General features: G+C 42.6%; 1 protein-coding gene across 1 annotated transcript in view; it reads left to right on the top strand.

The window, feature by feature from the left end:
• The window catches only part of sptbn1 (spectrin, beta, non-erythrocytic 1), a 251,358-nt gene that overhangs the window by 46,376 nt on the left and 190,407 nt on the right, over positions 1-14,575 (top strand). The gene's annotated exons all lie outside the window — the stretch shown is intronic.

Here is a 14,575-nt window from a genome sequence, read left to right as displayed (position 1 = left end):
TTCTCTGTTGTTTAATAGTTGTATTGTGGCTTTGACTGTGATTGTCCTTGTCTATTCTATGTTCATGTAGAGTACTTTGGCCAGCTGTAAAGTTTTTAATAGAGCTTTATTAATAAAGTTGGTATGGTATGGCAAGGAAATAAGTGGCATTTTGCATCCCTAAACTAGTATCTGTTAAAGCATCAGTCAATAACAGATATTAAGTGAAAGTGTTGATATTGGGACAAAAAAAATCTGTGTCATTTTTTCTCCAATAAAAACTGTGATTGAAAAGAAGTGAAAGTTACAATGACATCTCCGTGGTTGCAAATAGGTGACGTCCCCTCCACCGAAAGTCACACGCTGTACCTTTTTTAAATCACTGCAGGTTTGCTCACGGTTCACTCCACATTCTCGAGTCATTCTCCTCAGCTGTAGGTCAACACTTGTTCTGCGTGCGCGTGAGCCAGCTCCTCTCCGCCGCAGCTTTAGAAGGGCTTTACACCAGCGTATCCTCTACCACAGATATGCCCCGACACACACGGCCTTCTGGGACACGCTGACACCGGAGCGGGACGTGGGCGGGGCTTCGCGTCCTTGGCCGGCGGTGGGAGGGCTGCAGGTGCTCCGGAATGCGCTTTGACAGGACCTTTCGATTGGATGAGAGACGCGTCGACGGTGGGACAACAGAAAGCGCACTCGTCCTGCGAGGGAGATTAGATCGGACTTCCCACAATGCACTGCAACGCGAGCTGGGCCGGGCAGGATTTAGGGAGAGAGAGAGAAAGAGGGAGAGAGTGAGAGGAGAAGAAGAGGGAGAGAACGTGTTGGCAGCTGGCCAGAGCGAGATGATGGGACAGATCGCCATGACGACACAGCTGTCTGGACCGGGCGGGCGTGGCTAGCGCTGTGGGCGGGGTTATGTCGGGAGAAGGGTGTGGGGTATTTTTGGACGGCACAGCACAGTGAGACGAGAATATTAAAGGACCCATATTATTCTATTTGATTTTTTTCTATGCTCTAATGTAGTTTCCTCATCACAAACACACACATGTTTAACACAAACCCTGAGTTCTCTTCTCAAACAGAAAACACTCTGTTCCACCCTGTGATGTCATGTGGTAATGTTGTGGAGAACATGATGTATCTCTTGATGATAAATAATCCTGGTGAGTTTTTGAAATACAGACAAAGGTTTATTCTTCTTGTTAGAGCAGATGAGGACAGGGCCCAGGCGACTCTCCTCTGTCCAGTCACCCCTTCTCTCCCCAGAGCATCTGAGCCAGAGTCCTGCACGGGTCCATTTTTGGAGACCCGCACCCGCCCACTCCCGCGCAGTGCAGCACCGCACCCGCCTGTTAACCCATGATTATATCAAAGTTAAATCTGCATCTGCCCGGACCAGTTAACATTCCACCTGTTACCCGCCCGTGCCCCTGATAAATCGAGGTCAGTCCATTGGTCCAACAACCCAATAGTCCGGGACTACACTGGGACTAGACTGGGACTACACTGGGACTGGGACTAGACTGGTACTAAACCAGGACTAAACTGGGACTGAACCTACGCTGTGACATTAGTGGATTATAAATATATACACGCCTCAACTGCAGAGCCGATCACCAGGACTACACCGGGACTACACCGGGACTACACCGGGACTACACCGGGACTACACCGGGACTACACCGGGACTACACCGGGACTACACCAAGTCTTAATCAGTGTCATTAGCGTAAATATACACAGGCTGCAACAGCTGAGCCGATCACCAGGACTGAACCAGGACTGAACCAGGCCGATCACCTCCGCTGATGGTTTTATGTAATAAATACACTAAAATCTCTCTCAGCCTGGTCTGTCATCGTTCCAGGAAAAGGACCGGGAAATGGCACTTGTTTCAGGGCAATGGACGTCCAGTATTTTTCTCCTGTGCCGTTGTTCATTTGTTCATTTAATTCAGCTGACCCGCCCGTAAAATCTCAGAACATTAATAGCTGCTGAAAATGGCGTGTTTTACAGGTACCCGACCCGGTGCAAGACTCTGATCTGAGCTCTGAGTATTTATACAGAAATTCAAGTTACATACATATCAAATCAGAGCGAGCTTTTGCTAATCAGCTCCAGTTTATATAAACATGACAGTTTCCAAAGTGCTGCACAGACTAATGAATCCAATAAGACAGTAAATCATAAATAAACACAATAAATTATAAAAAGTGTTAAAATGCATAAAGCTAAAAATGATAACAAAAAAAAGACGCAGAGGACCACACAACTGTCGCGGTGTTAAAAGCAGAGAATAAAAGTGGGTCTTAACTTCCATTTGAGGACAGTTAAAACAACAGAGTTTCCTGAGGGTGGAGACAGTTGTGTTTGCTGAGCCTTTACACATGTTAATAATTGGTCTGTATCAGAAATGACTTTGATTTTCACAAGGACAGACTGAGGGAAATCTGTCCTGTATTACTGTGATGGAAATTTAAACTGTGGAAGTGCTCCACTGTGTTTTTAAACTCCATACACCTTCACTTCATTTGGATACTTTCAGTCCTGGAATTGCCGATTTGTACTGAACTAAACTACCACTTCATGACATCACAAGGTGGAATAGAGCTTTGGAGATGCAGACAGACTAATAATAAAGTTTTACTCAATTTACTCAAAGTTATATTTGAGCAAAACGTGCCTTGCCTCAGTACAGACATATTGTATAAGCGGCTCTTGAAGTCAAAATAAACTGGCTGTTCTGTCTTAATATAATTCTATAGCAGTTTAGAATTCTGAAGTGTGTGGTTGGCATGCTAGTGATTGTGCTTTACCGTTACAGGAAAACTTGAAAATGATCTGGTTGTGCTTTTCATGTTTTTAAGACATATTGTATCTTTTAATGTTGAAAAGAAAATGAAATGGCCAAAATATATGTGGTGATTTTTTTTGCATTTGTTAAATATTGTATTTGTCAGTATTTTTAGTAAAACAATCCATCATTCTTGTCTGTCTGCAGGTTATAAAAGGTGACATACTCGAGAGTAAACGGCCCTTGACCCCGTGACCCTTAAGAACATAAATCCGAGGGCCTCACTGACACTTTAAAACTGCCAATGTTTGCTGTTACATGTTGAAATGTGCCGTTTTTCACAATCCTTGACCCAGTACATTTTCTATTTTCGTAATCTCCATAAGTCTCCTGCCTCCACAGCTTGGACTTACACATATGACACGTGTATGGACGAACAGATAAGACTTGAGATAATGTCAGTATGGGGCATTATATTTACACCGCGCAGCTGCAGCTCCCGTCAGCTTTAGATAAAGATGAGCTCAAACACCTGCAGTTTGTCCAATCCAGGAAAAAAGACTGAGAGGAGAAGTATTTGTTATGGAGAAGTAATCAAACTAGAATCAAAACTAGATCAAAATAGTTGAGCAGAATCTGTGTAGCATTTGTTTATTCGTTTTTCAATCTAAAACCAAAAATAAGAAAACAAAAAACAACAATTTTCTTCATTATTTGTCTCCAAACCAAAATGAAATTAACGGATAATGATTCGTTTTTGAATTTTTTGACTTTGTGTTTAAATGAATAACGGAAAAAATGGATAATGGCCGTTTCTCGTTTCCGTGACTTGAACTGCGATGCCGGACTAAAACGGGACTAAAACGGGACTGAACCAGGACTGAACCAGGACTGAACCAGGACTGAACCAGGACTAAACCAGCTCTAAACCAGGACTAAACCAGGACTAAACCAGCTCTAAACCAGGACTAAACCAGGACTAAACCAGGACTAAACCAGGACTAAACCGGTCTCAGGACTAAACCAGGACTAAACCAGTCTCAGGACTGAAGCAGGACTGAAGCAGGACTGAAGCAGGACTGAAGCAGGACTGAAGCAGGACTGAAGCAGGAGTGTGGGGACTGGCCTGGACGTGTGCCCGTGTAGTCTGTCGGGTGATCAGGAAACCGGGACTCAGACCGGGACACAGACGTAGTTTAGTCCTGGTTCAATTCTGGTTTAAAGCTGGTTTAGACCTGTTCAGTCCTGTTTTAGTCCTGTTTTAGTCCTGTTTTAGTCCTGTTTTAGTCCTGTTTTAGTCCTGTTTTAGTCCTGTTCAGTCCTGTTTTAGTGTCCTGTTTTAGTCCTGTTTTAGTCCTGTTCAGTCCTGTTTTAGTCCTGTTTTAGTCCTGTTTTAGTCCTGTTTTAGTCAGTCCTGTTTTAGTCCTGTTTTAGTCCTGTTTTAGTCCGGCATCGCAATTTAAGTCACGAAAACGGGAAACAGCTGTTATCTGTTTTTTCCATTATTCATTTAAACACAAAATCAAAAAATGAAAAAAATAATCGTTATTCATTTTGGTTTTGGAGACAAATAATGAAGAAAATAGTTGTTTTTTCATTTTCTTATTTTTGGTTTTATATTGAAAAACTAATGAACGAATGATACACGGATTGAGCAGGTATCGATACTAGGGGTTGACGATATCCAAGTCTCACAATACAATATCATCACAGTATGAACATCACAGTTCGATATTTATTGCGATATCGTGGGAAAGTTCACGATATGGTGTGGAGGCTCACGATTAGAGATGTAACAATATCCAAATCTCTCGGTACAATATTTTCACGATATACATCTCACGGTACGATATTTATTGTGATATTTTGTGGAGGCTAAACAGCTAAAACTGAATACGCTACTTAAAATGCATTTACATGACTTAATCCAAAAAACTAAGATTTAAAAGTGCTTAGATCTTGGGCTGTCGCTCAAGACCCACCTTTTTAGCTTAGCTTTTGATTGAAGTCTTATACTTTGACTTGTTTCTATTGTGTTCTGGACCCTGTGGTGGTTCCTGGTGGTGGTGGACGTCTCTCTGCTCCTGATGTAGACGGCTCCTCTGATGGTGCTTTCTCAACTGGTTCGCCTGTATTCAGCCTCACATTTTACTATATGTGGTTTTGTGTATTTTAGCATGTTAGTGTGTGTGTGTGTGTGTGTGTGTGTGTGTGGTTGTTTGGTTGTGTGGGGTCGGGCAGGTGTGGGGGTTGGGTTGGTGGGTGGGCGGATGGAAATGTGGGATTGTTTTTAATCACTGTAAAGCACTTTGTGTTAAATTTTTGTATGAAAAGTGCTTTATAAATAAAGTTTGATTGATTGATTGTCGTGGTTAGGGAATTTCTCCTGTGGTGCGGTATAGTGGCTCAACAGCGCGGTATGCAGTGATATCGCACCCCCATCCCCCAGAGTTACAATATTTCCAGCGGCTCTGAAAACTCTCTTGTTGCAGATGCACATGTACCTTGGTTGTGGTGTGGATATAACATGTGTCGTGTGGGAGAAGTAACATTTGGCTTTGGAACAAGTGCCGCTGCATCTCTTCAGCTCTCACTGTGGCAGCTCGGGTCAGAGTCCTGCACCAGGTCGGGTCAGAGTCCTGCACCAGGTCGGGTCAGAGTCCTGCACCAGGTCGGGTCAGAGTCCTGCACCAGGTCGGGTCAGAGTCCTGCACCAGGTCGGGTCAGAGTCCTGCACCAGGTCGGGTCAGAGTCCTGCACCAGGTCGGGTACCTAACTGGACTTAAGAGAGCACGCGGTGCAGGGTGTCGGCAAAGCGTGATCGGGTTTACCTCGGTGCGGCGCAGAGCTGCGGCAGTCCTTTCGCCTGCGGTCACCCAACGGTCTACACGGGTGCACCTTTAGTCCTGGGTCAGTCCTGGGTCAGTCCTGGGTCAGTCCTGGGTCAGTCCTGGGTCAGTCCTGGGTTATCATGGGCACCGGTGGTAACAGGTGGAATGTTAACGGGTCCAGGTGGGTGCGGGTCTCTAAAAATGGACTCGTGCCTCTTAGTACTGCAATGATTCATTTTTGCAGTTATTGTGACAGCCCTACTTAGAACTGTTATTTCTTCATGTAGTCTACACTGAAATAGAGCAAAGGATCATGGTCTATGTAGTTCCCTCTGTCTTTTTTTTAGATATTGCTGCACCATAACTCTTCATTTAAGTAAAGAGACTTGTGATTCGATATATTGTGATGGTCCATGATATTATTGTGAGAACTTTGACGATACGATATTTTCGGTTATTGTTACATCCCTAATCGAAACTGAAACTGAAAAAGTCTCATTGACAGGACAGAAATGAACCTTTATGGAGGGAAGAGGAGGATGGAGGAAGAAGACGAAAGGGAGGAGGAAAGGAGGAAATGACGGTGTGGAGATCTAGGAGGAGAAGAAGATGGAGGAGAAAATTAGATAGAGATAAAGAGTAGATGAGGAGATGGAAGAGAGATGAGGAGGAGTAGGAGCAGATGGAAGAAAAGAGAAAACACAAAGAGAAGGTGAAGGGATGAAGCAGGAAGACCGGAAAAGGAAGGGCGGCACAGGCTAAAACCAGAATAATCTTGTTGTTGTTGTTTTTGTTGACCTCCCTGTTTGTGCCGTCGTAGCTGGAGTAGAAGAAGAGCCCCACCCTCTTGCAGGAAGTCCCTCCTCCACCCTCCACCCTCCACCACAGCTCAGGAACAGGGCCAGTCCCCAGGGGCCCCATCCCAGCACGCCAACATCTGAAGAGAAAGCTAATGGTTCTGTGAAAAGCCTTTTAGCTCATGACATTGGAGACACATTCGAATATTCTGATTGGACTTCCTTGACCTTTTTAACAGCTTTAGATTCTTTATTTTTTGTACAACGTCGTGTCGGATAAGGTATCTTCTAGAAAATGCTTGCCTGGTCCTGTTGGGTTGCATAAATGTAACTTAAAATATCCTTTTTTTATTGGTCTTAACTCAAAATTCAGTGTGTTACTTTTCATTATCTCTAAACCAGTTTGACTTTCTGGAATGAGTCAAAAAAAATCCTGGACTTTCTTGTGATTTTTTTTTTTTTTTTTTGCGATGGACAAGTACTTGGAAAGAGATTTGTGATGCAGTGACAGATGTTGTTGGTCCGGCCTCGTGTTCACCTCAGCTGGCCTCGGTCACACGGCCCTGAGCTCCACACGACTGTGACCTGCAGCTTTAAAGGAATTCCATGTGAAAGAATTTGATTTCATTTCCATCAACTTGACCTACATATGTCCCTGGATAAGAGGTAAACACGATCAAATCAAATATCATAACAATTAAGGGCGGGACGAGATACAGTTTCCACAAGATGAGACTGGAACTACAACAACACGACAAGACGAGATTTTGACATTATTTAGGCTATACTGTGCATTTCGGTTACCAATTTTAGGCTCACAGTTTTTGTAGGGATGTAACAGTAACTGAAATATTGTGATATCGTATCGTCAAAAGTCTCAATATATCGAATCACAAGTTCCTTTGCTTAAATGCATTGTTTTATAGTAGTAACAGCTTATGATCATTGGGAACTACATATCCCATGATTCATTTCAATGCAGACAACATGAAGAAATATGTTTTTACTTGAATTTTTGCGATTATGACGGTAATTATTCACACCAAATCTTTTCAAGGTGTTTTAAAAGTACCGTATTTTCCGCACTATAGGGCACTTTTGATTATAAGACGCACTGTCATTAATTGGTCTATTTTCTAACTTTTTCACAAATAAACCACACCGGACTTTAAACGAAACACAACAGTTGGATGGGTCAGTGGGACTTTGTTTGTGCGTTCACGGTGACTCTGGGCTTTGTTCAGTTGTGGCGTGTAGGGAGGGTGCTGTCTGGGACCGCTGGATTGTCGGTGTTTCACAGTGACTCAGTTGTTCAGTTGTGTCTAGAAGTGGCACATTGCACTCGCTTTTTCGGTTCGTTCCTCCGTTCCGTTCCTCGTCGGTGTGGAGTGATGAGTGTGGCTGTGGGTGTTTTTCGCTGTGCGGTCGTTGTCTGCTCTGTGTGTGTTTGCGTGTTCTGTGGGTGGTGCGGCTTTGTAGTTTACTGAAGTCGTGCTGGGACACCTGAGTGGATTCGTGTATAGGGCGCTCTGGATTGCGGGGCGCGCAGTCATTTTTTGTTGGGGTTAGAGACTTAAGAGCACCTTATAGCCCGGAAAATACAGTAAAAAAGTGTCCTATCTATAATTTTATTAGCCTCTCCAAAATATTGCAATAAATATCATACCATGAGGTGCATATCGTAATAACATTGTACCGAGAGATTTGGATATTGTTACATCGCTACATTTTTGATTCACTTTATTTAATATTTCTGCTCTGCTTTTTGGGACGACAGCTTCTCAAAAAGTGTAAGTTTTTCAATCTAAATCTAAAAACATGAGAAAATAATAGATCATTTTTAATACGTGTGCACAATCTTGTGTCAATTTTGTCTCGCAAGATCTTGTCCCATTTCTTAAAACAATTCTAATACTTTTTTTTGTCTTAATTACAAAAAATTGGACACACTATCTAATTTCTCTCCAATCAGAAAGCAGAATGAGCCTTGCGTTAGTCTGTTATTTGTGTTTCCAGTTTCAATGATGAAATTCAGTTGATTTAAACCTAAAAAGGCCTCCATCTCTGCTCCGTCTCGGCCTCCTCTCCCTCTGCATTCCCCTCTGATCTTGACACGCCCTCTGATAGCTACAACTGTGTGTGTATAGAGCTGTTTCAATACAACAGGAATGCACATAGTTTCATGCATTCCTGTGTCTCGGAGTCTAAATTGCCTCTCTCTGATCTGAATGGTCACTACCTAAAGCCCAGCGCCTACAGTCATGAGTCAGTGCTAGTGCAGCCTCTGCAGTTCAGGGAGGGAATTCTGGAGGTTCTGGTAGTGATATGTGAATGTGATTTTAATTAGCTGTAATTGCAACAGTCTGAGAGATTCAACAGCAGCCGGTAAAACAAACACTGGACCGACCTCCTGAACTAGTCCCGGAATACAGTGTTCATGAGCTCACCACAGCCTGAGTTGGTGCACATTTACCTCTGTGTGTCTGTGTGTGTGTCTTTGTCTGTGTGTGTTTGCTTTATGACATCACAGTCCCGCACCAGAGCCGTCAGACAGGGACAAGGTCAGTGGTCCCATAAAATAGTCCCTAGTCGTCTGACCGTCCATATAAACATACTAGTGGGTTTTACAGCCCCGTAAAGCTGCTCCTCCTCCTACTGCTTTGACTGTTCATGCACCAGATCACACCCGGGTTGCATTATGGGTAACTAGGCCTGAGTGTCCAAAGCCCCACATAAATCTACATGCAATTTTCCAATCACTTTTGTAAATTTATCGGAAGTGCATTTTTATAATTGGCTTTTGGTCCACTGTGCAGATTGTAAACGTTTTAAAATAGACCTATTGTTCAAAATAGACTTTTAACCGTGTCGTCATTGTTTGCCTTTCTCTAGTTAGTGTGATTCGAGTAGTTTTTGAGTAATCTTTATTCTCTGCCCTGCCCTCTGCCCCAGTTTCGCCACCAGTACACCCGGCCTACGACTTTAAGATAAAATTGGTACAAAGTTAGTATAAAGTGCCACCAAAATCACTTTTTTTCTACTGACTGTCTGTGTAAATGGGTCTAAAATAGAATTGTATCTCTATCCCTGGCATTATTTTGGCATTTTAGCGCATATATTTGTAAAAAATTTGACTTTTGGGTCAAAGTCGTGTCTGTAACGGCCTCTTCAGGATCAACTACAGCCAGTACATTTGAATTTTCGGGTTGGACCAACGGCCGCCAGTGAGTCAGATGCAGGTTATTACATGGCGAGCACAGACACTGGCATCTTCGTGCGGTGCAGCTCCGCCCCTACTTGGCACCAACGGTCACCGCAATGTCCCGCCGTGTCTGCAGAAAAGGGAAAAAGCATGATTCGAGCACAAATGTCCGCTCTGTTTCAAAGTCCGGAGCGCACCGGTCAGCGCCGTGTCGGATTGTTGTGGCTGTCGGTCGGCTGTCAGTCATCGCTCCACAATCCGCCCCGCCAGTTCCCCCCAACCCGCCAGGCACCGCTCACTCTGGAGGATTTTTCAGATTTTGCTTAGGACTTCGTTAGGGTGTTTAATGGCTCTTTACTCAGTCATACACATAAGATTCAGGCTGGATGCACAGATTCTGCTTTTTCAGTTTCAATACCGATTCCAGTACTACCATTTAATGCCATATTCTATTGTGCTTGGGACTTGGTGGAAAACTGAACACCGAAAAAAGCCAAAAAATACAATGTAACAGGCAATTCCAAAACACAAACTCGGGCTAGTTCGGAGCAGAAAGAATCGGATGGATTTCTGAACATGTAATAGTCAAACTGCCATAACTCGATTTATTCACAGGGGCAAGCAATATCTGACTTTAACTACATAAGCTAACAAAATAAACATTAAACTTTCTTGGGCATCCATATTTTCCCAACTTTTGCAATGGAACGCATTTACAACGGATGTCGAGAGAATAAACTTGGATTTATCCACTACCGACATTCAGTAGAATCAATCAATCAAACTTTATTTATAGAGCGTTTTTAATACAAAAAATGCAACAGAGTGCGGCATAAGTACTACTTTTAATTCCGATACTTGCCTTTAAGCCTTTGCCAATACCCGATATCAACTGATACCAGTACAGGGATTGAAAACTTTATTAAAATCCATTTCCAAAACAAAACAAAAAATAAAACAAGGCGAAACTGATCCAAATGTGTTATGTTAAGTAACGACAAAACGACTAAAGTTCAAACATGTCTGGGCCAGTTCCATCCAGGAAATAGTCTGATTACACCAATTTATACGTCCAACCAGGATATATTTGGAAGCCGATACCCGAGCTTGCAAAATTCCATATCGGTGTTGATATCTGATACATCCTCTAGATTCAGCGGTGTTTTCATCTTCAAAATATAACATAATAAGTTCATAAATCCATGGATGGCATAGATTATAATGATATAAATTTGAAGTTTTGAAAGTAAAACACAAATCTTATGAGCAGTTTGCCATCACAACGATTCTAATTTAGTTCATTTTAGTGATGTAACCTTATTTTGTAACATCGTTTTTGTCCATTCATAGTTCCTGCTGTTGTCCTTGAAAGCGAAGTGCATTGTGGGAGACGCGGTTCCGTAATCTGCACATGTGGTCGGTCCAGCTGTGGCGTGTCTGCGGTGGCGGAGGTGGTGCTGGTACATTCTTGTGTCCAGGAGGAGGTGATGGAAGTGGGCTGTGCTTGCTGCGTGCTCCCCCCCCTCCCTCTGCTCTGCTTCTCCCTGCGTGCTCTGCTTAGTGTTACATCTGCATTTGTGTGTGTGTGTGTGTGTGTGTGTGAGATGCAGGCCTGGTGCTCCATGTTCCTGATAAGTAGAATTGGGTTATCTGGTCCCACTGGTGATGTGTTTAAACCTCTGCATGTCTCTGCATTCTCCTCAAACTCTGTGACCTCAGCACGTCCTCCAGCGGCTGCAGCGGTCTCCGTCTCGAGGCGTTTCAGTGCGACAGTAATGCACATACTTTCATGCATTCCTGTGAAAAACATCTCAGACTGATCATGTCGTAGTAGTACAGAGGGCGGGGCTGTGGGGAAACGAGTATCAGGATGTTTTTCCCCGTATTGATCCATCTCGATTTTTGATTTGATCTTAAATAGTGTTGATCCGATACCATTTTTATGGGATCTGATCCAATACTATACTTGGCCTTTGTGTACTCACCAATACAGATACCAGTTCAATACCACATAGTGTGAAGGAGCAGACTAAAGCTACTGAATTTTGTTACAGTACTAAATGTACTAAATTACTTTCTCACCATTTATGAGTGAAAACTGAAGTCCTAGTTGTTTACTTTTCCTAACTTGGATTAGAAAGATGAGATGCACCAGAGGAAAGAAAGAGGAGAAAAGGTGATCAGTGAGAACCATAACTAATGTTAATAACAATAATAATAATAATAATAATAATAATCATAATGATAATAATGATAATAATAATAAATACATCAGTTTAATATAGCGCTTTTTTGGCAAGGCAAGTTTATTTGTAAATCACAATTCGTACACAAAGTAATTCAAAGTGCTTTACAGAATAAGAAATACATAAAATCACAATAAAAACAAATCTAAACATAAATAATCATAAAGATTAAAATAAAAAAAAGAGAGACATAAATTCGAGAGAAGAGTGCAGAATGAAAACCTTTCAGTCATATGCACAGTGAAACAGAACCGTTTTGAGTCTGGATTTAAACAGCGTCAAAGAAGAGTCTGTCTCACATGTTCAGGAAGACTGGACATTTGGACTTTGGACACTCAAAGACGCAACTGTGGCAGACAGACGGAAGCGAGGCTGCCAATGTGCGCCATCGGCCCCTCTGACCACCACCATCACTCACGCACACACCACTTTCATACTAGGCAATGAGGGTGGAGTGCCTTGCCTAAAGACACAACAGCAGTTTTTACAACTGGCGCCCCCCTGTGGCACCTGATTTTCCCAGTGGTCTCCCGTCCAAGTACTAACCAGACCCGGCCCTGCTGAGCTTCTGAGATGTGACGGGATCAGGCTTTGACAAGCTGGTATGGCCACAAATGTTCTCTTGGTAAACAAATATGACCTAAATAATGCTGCTTTCAAACTGTGGCGTTGGGTTTACATTAGGGACGGGACAAGATCTCATGCCACAAGAAAATTACCACAAACTTGTGCACACATGCTGAAAATGATCTCGTGAGATTTTTTCCATGTTTTTCTGTTTGGATTGGATACAAAATAGAGTGAAGTCCTGGTGAGTTACATTTTTTGAGAAGTACTTCTACAATGACAGCAGAAATATTAAATAAACTAAATCAAAAATGGTGAGGCCAAAATTGGGAACTGGATTGGACAGTTTATTTATTATAAAGGATGTCAGAATCTTGTTTTGACTCGTTCTCGTAATTCCAATCTCGTGTCTCGTCTTGTATTGTGGAAATTGCATGTAAACTTGGGAAGTGACGAGATACAAAGTCCTCGGGGTCGTGTGACTAAGCTCGTATAATGTAGCGTGGTGAGTTTGAGCATTAATGTTCGCACGTTGAACGCCGAAACTTGGAAAAAAAAAAAATACTTTTTGCGTAAATCGGCCCTCAAATGCAAAGGCGTCCGACTCGAAGCATTTGGCACAATTTTCACGCTGTGTTCTGAACGCGGCATTAGTCTGAACGTGGTAAACATCAGATGAATCTCAGAAAATTAGGGCAATTTCCACAGTGAACCAATGCAAACAAAGATTATGTGTTTGAGTTTGATCCTAAAGGCAAATTCTGTACACGGCTCCTTTCACTGGATCAGCTGTTTAGCGTTTTAAACTGTCCTTACAATGAGCATGGACAATGACTCTGTACATCACATGTTTTCTAATCATGCCCTTAAAACAGTTTTGTTGACATTTGTTTCCTTAGCAACCTTCGAGACGACAGGCAAACCCAACGCTAACACTTTCTGCATTTATCTTGTTGCTTTGAGCTAAAACCCCGACTGTCCCAAAAAGAACTTCCCCGAAAAAATGGTCAAAAGTTCAGATTTTTTCCCCAAATGTCACGCTCCAGACTCGCAAGATCACATCACAAAAGTCCGGCTTTCTTCTGCTGCCACGTCTGCCTCTGGGTAATGCCCCTTTAACTTCATTATGGTGCACTTCTTGAGAGCTCTTGTTTCTCAGTGTGTCGGAGCCCGAGCCCTTCCCCACAATTGGTCCGTCTGTCTGCTCCACACACAGGGAGCATTGAGCGGCAAAGAGCGGAGAAGAATCGGACTGTTTATGGGAGAATATCACAGCTTTCCTGGGGCTTTTTGGCTGGGTTTTGTGTAGTGTTGTCATGATACTAAAACTTTATTTCGATGTTAAGCAATAGACTTGACAACACAATGATAATAAAAAACACTCAGCTCGAGATCATTCAGGAAAAATTCTTTCTTTTCTAAATGTGACTTTTTCATTACTGATACCTGCTCAAATGAGTACTATATTTTTCGGACTGTAAGTCGCACTTTTTTTCAGACTGACAGCCACGAGAGGGCGCTCTAGGCTTATGCATCAATTTTTTGCACATGTCTCCTGCAGAAAAAGCCGCTGTCCTGCTACAAGTAGCGAAATATGCAGCCGAAAACGGTAATCGAGCAACAGAAAGAAAATTTGGAGTGAGTGAGAAACTTGTGAGGGACTGGAGAAAAGCGGAAATGGAGAACACAGCTTCATGGCAACCAGGAGGGTGCACCATGCCTGGATTTTAGTGACAACTTAAGTTGCGTGGAGTTGCTCAGGAGTGACACCGAGGATGGAGAATTCAATGGATTCAAAGGATTTAGTGATTTGGAGTGACATACCAGATGCCTGTTCAGCCTATTGTTCTTTATTCTATTGTTATTACTCTAACTTGTCTTTCAAGCTGAAATGTCTGTTCCTGATCCCTGATTTTATAAAATAAATTTCCCCAAAAAAGTGCAACTTGTATATGTTTTTTTCTTTTTCATTACACATTTTTTGGCGGGTGCGACTTATACTCCGGCATGACGTCCAAAAAATACGGTACCTAGTTTCGATACTAGTTTTAGATACTAGAGTTTGTATTGTTCCTAAAATAATATCAGCTTTTGTCATTTTCAGTTTCATTTTGATAGAACCAAAAGGGATAATGTCTGAAACAGGCCTGACA

The sequence above is a fragment of the Boleophthalmus pectinirostris genome, unplaced genomic scaffold (assembly GCF_026225935.1).
Source record: "Boleophthalmus pectinirostris isolate CB_2022bp ecotype Guang Dong unplaced genomic scaffold, ASM2622593v1 HiC_scaffold_5, whole genome shotgun sequence".
In the NCBI taxonomy this organism is placed as follows: Eukaryota; Metazoa; Chordata; class Actinopteri; order Gobiiformes; family Gobiidae; genus Boleophthalmus; species Boleophthalmus pectinirostris.
This window is presented reverse-complemented; position numbering and strand designations above follow the sequence as displayed.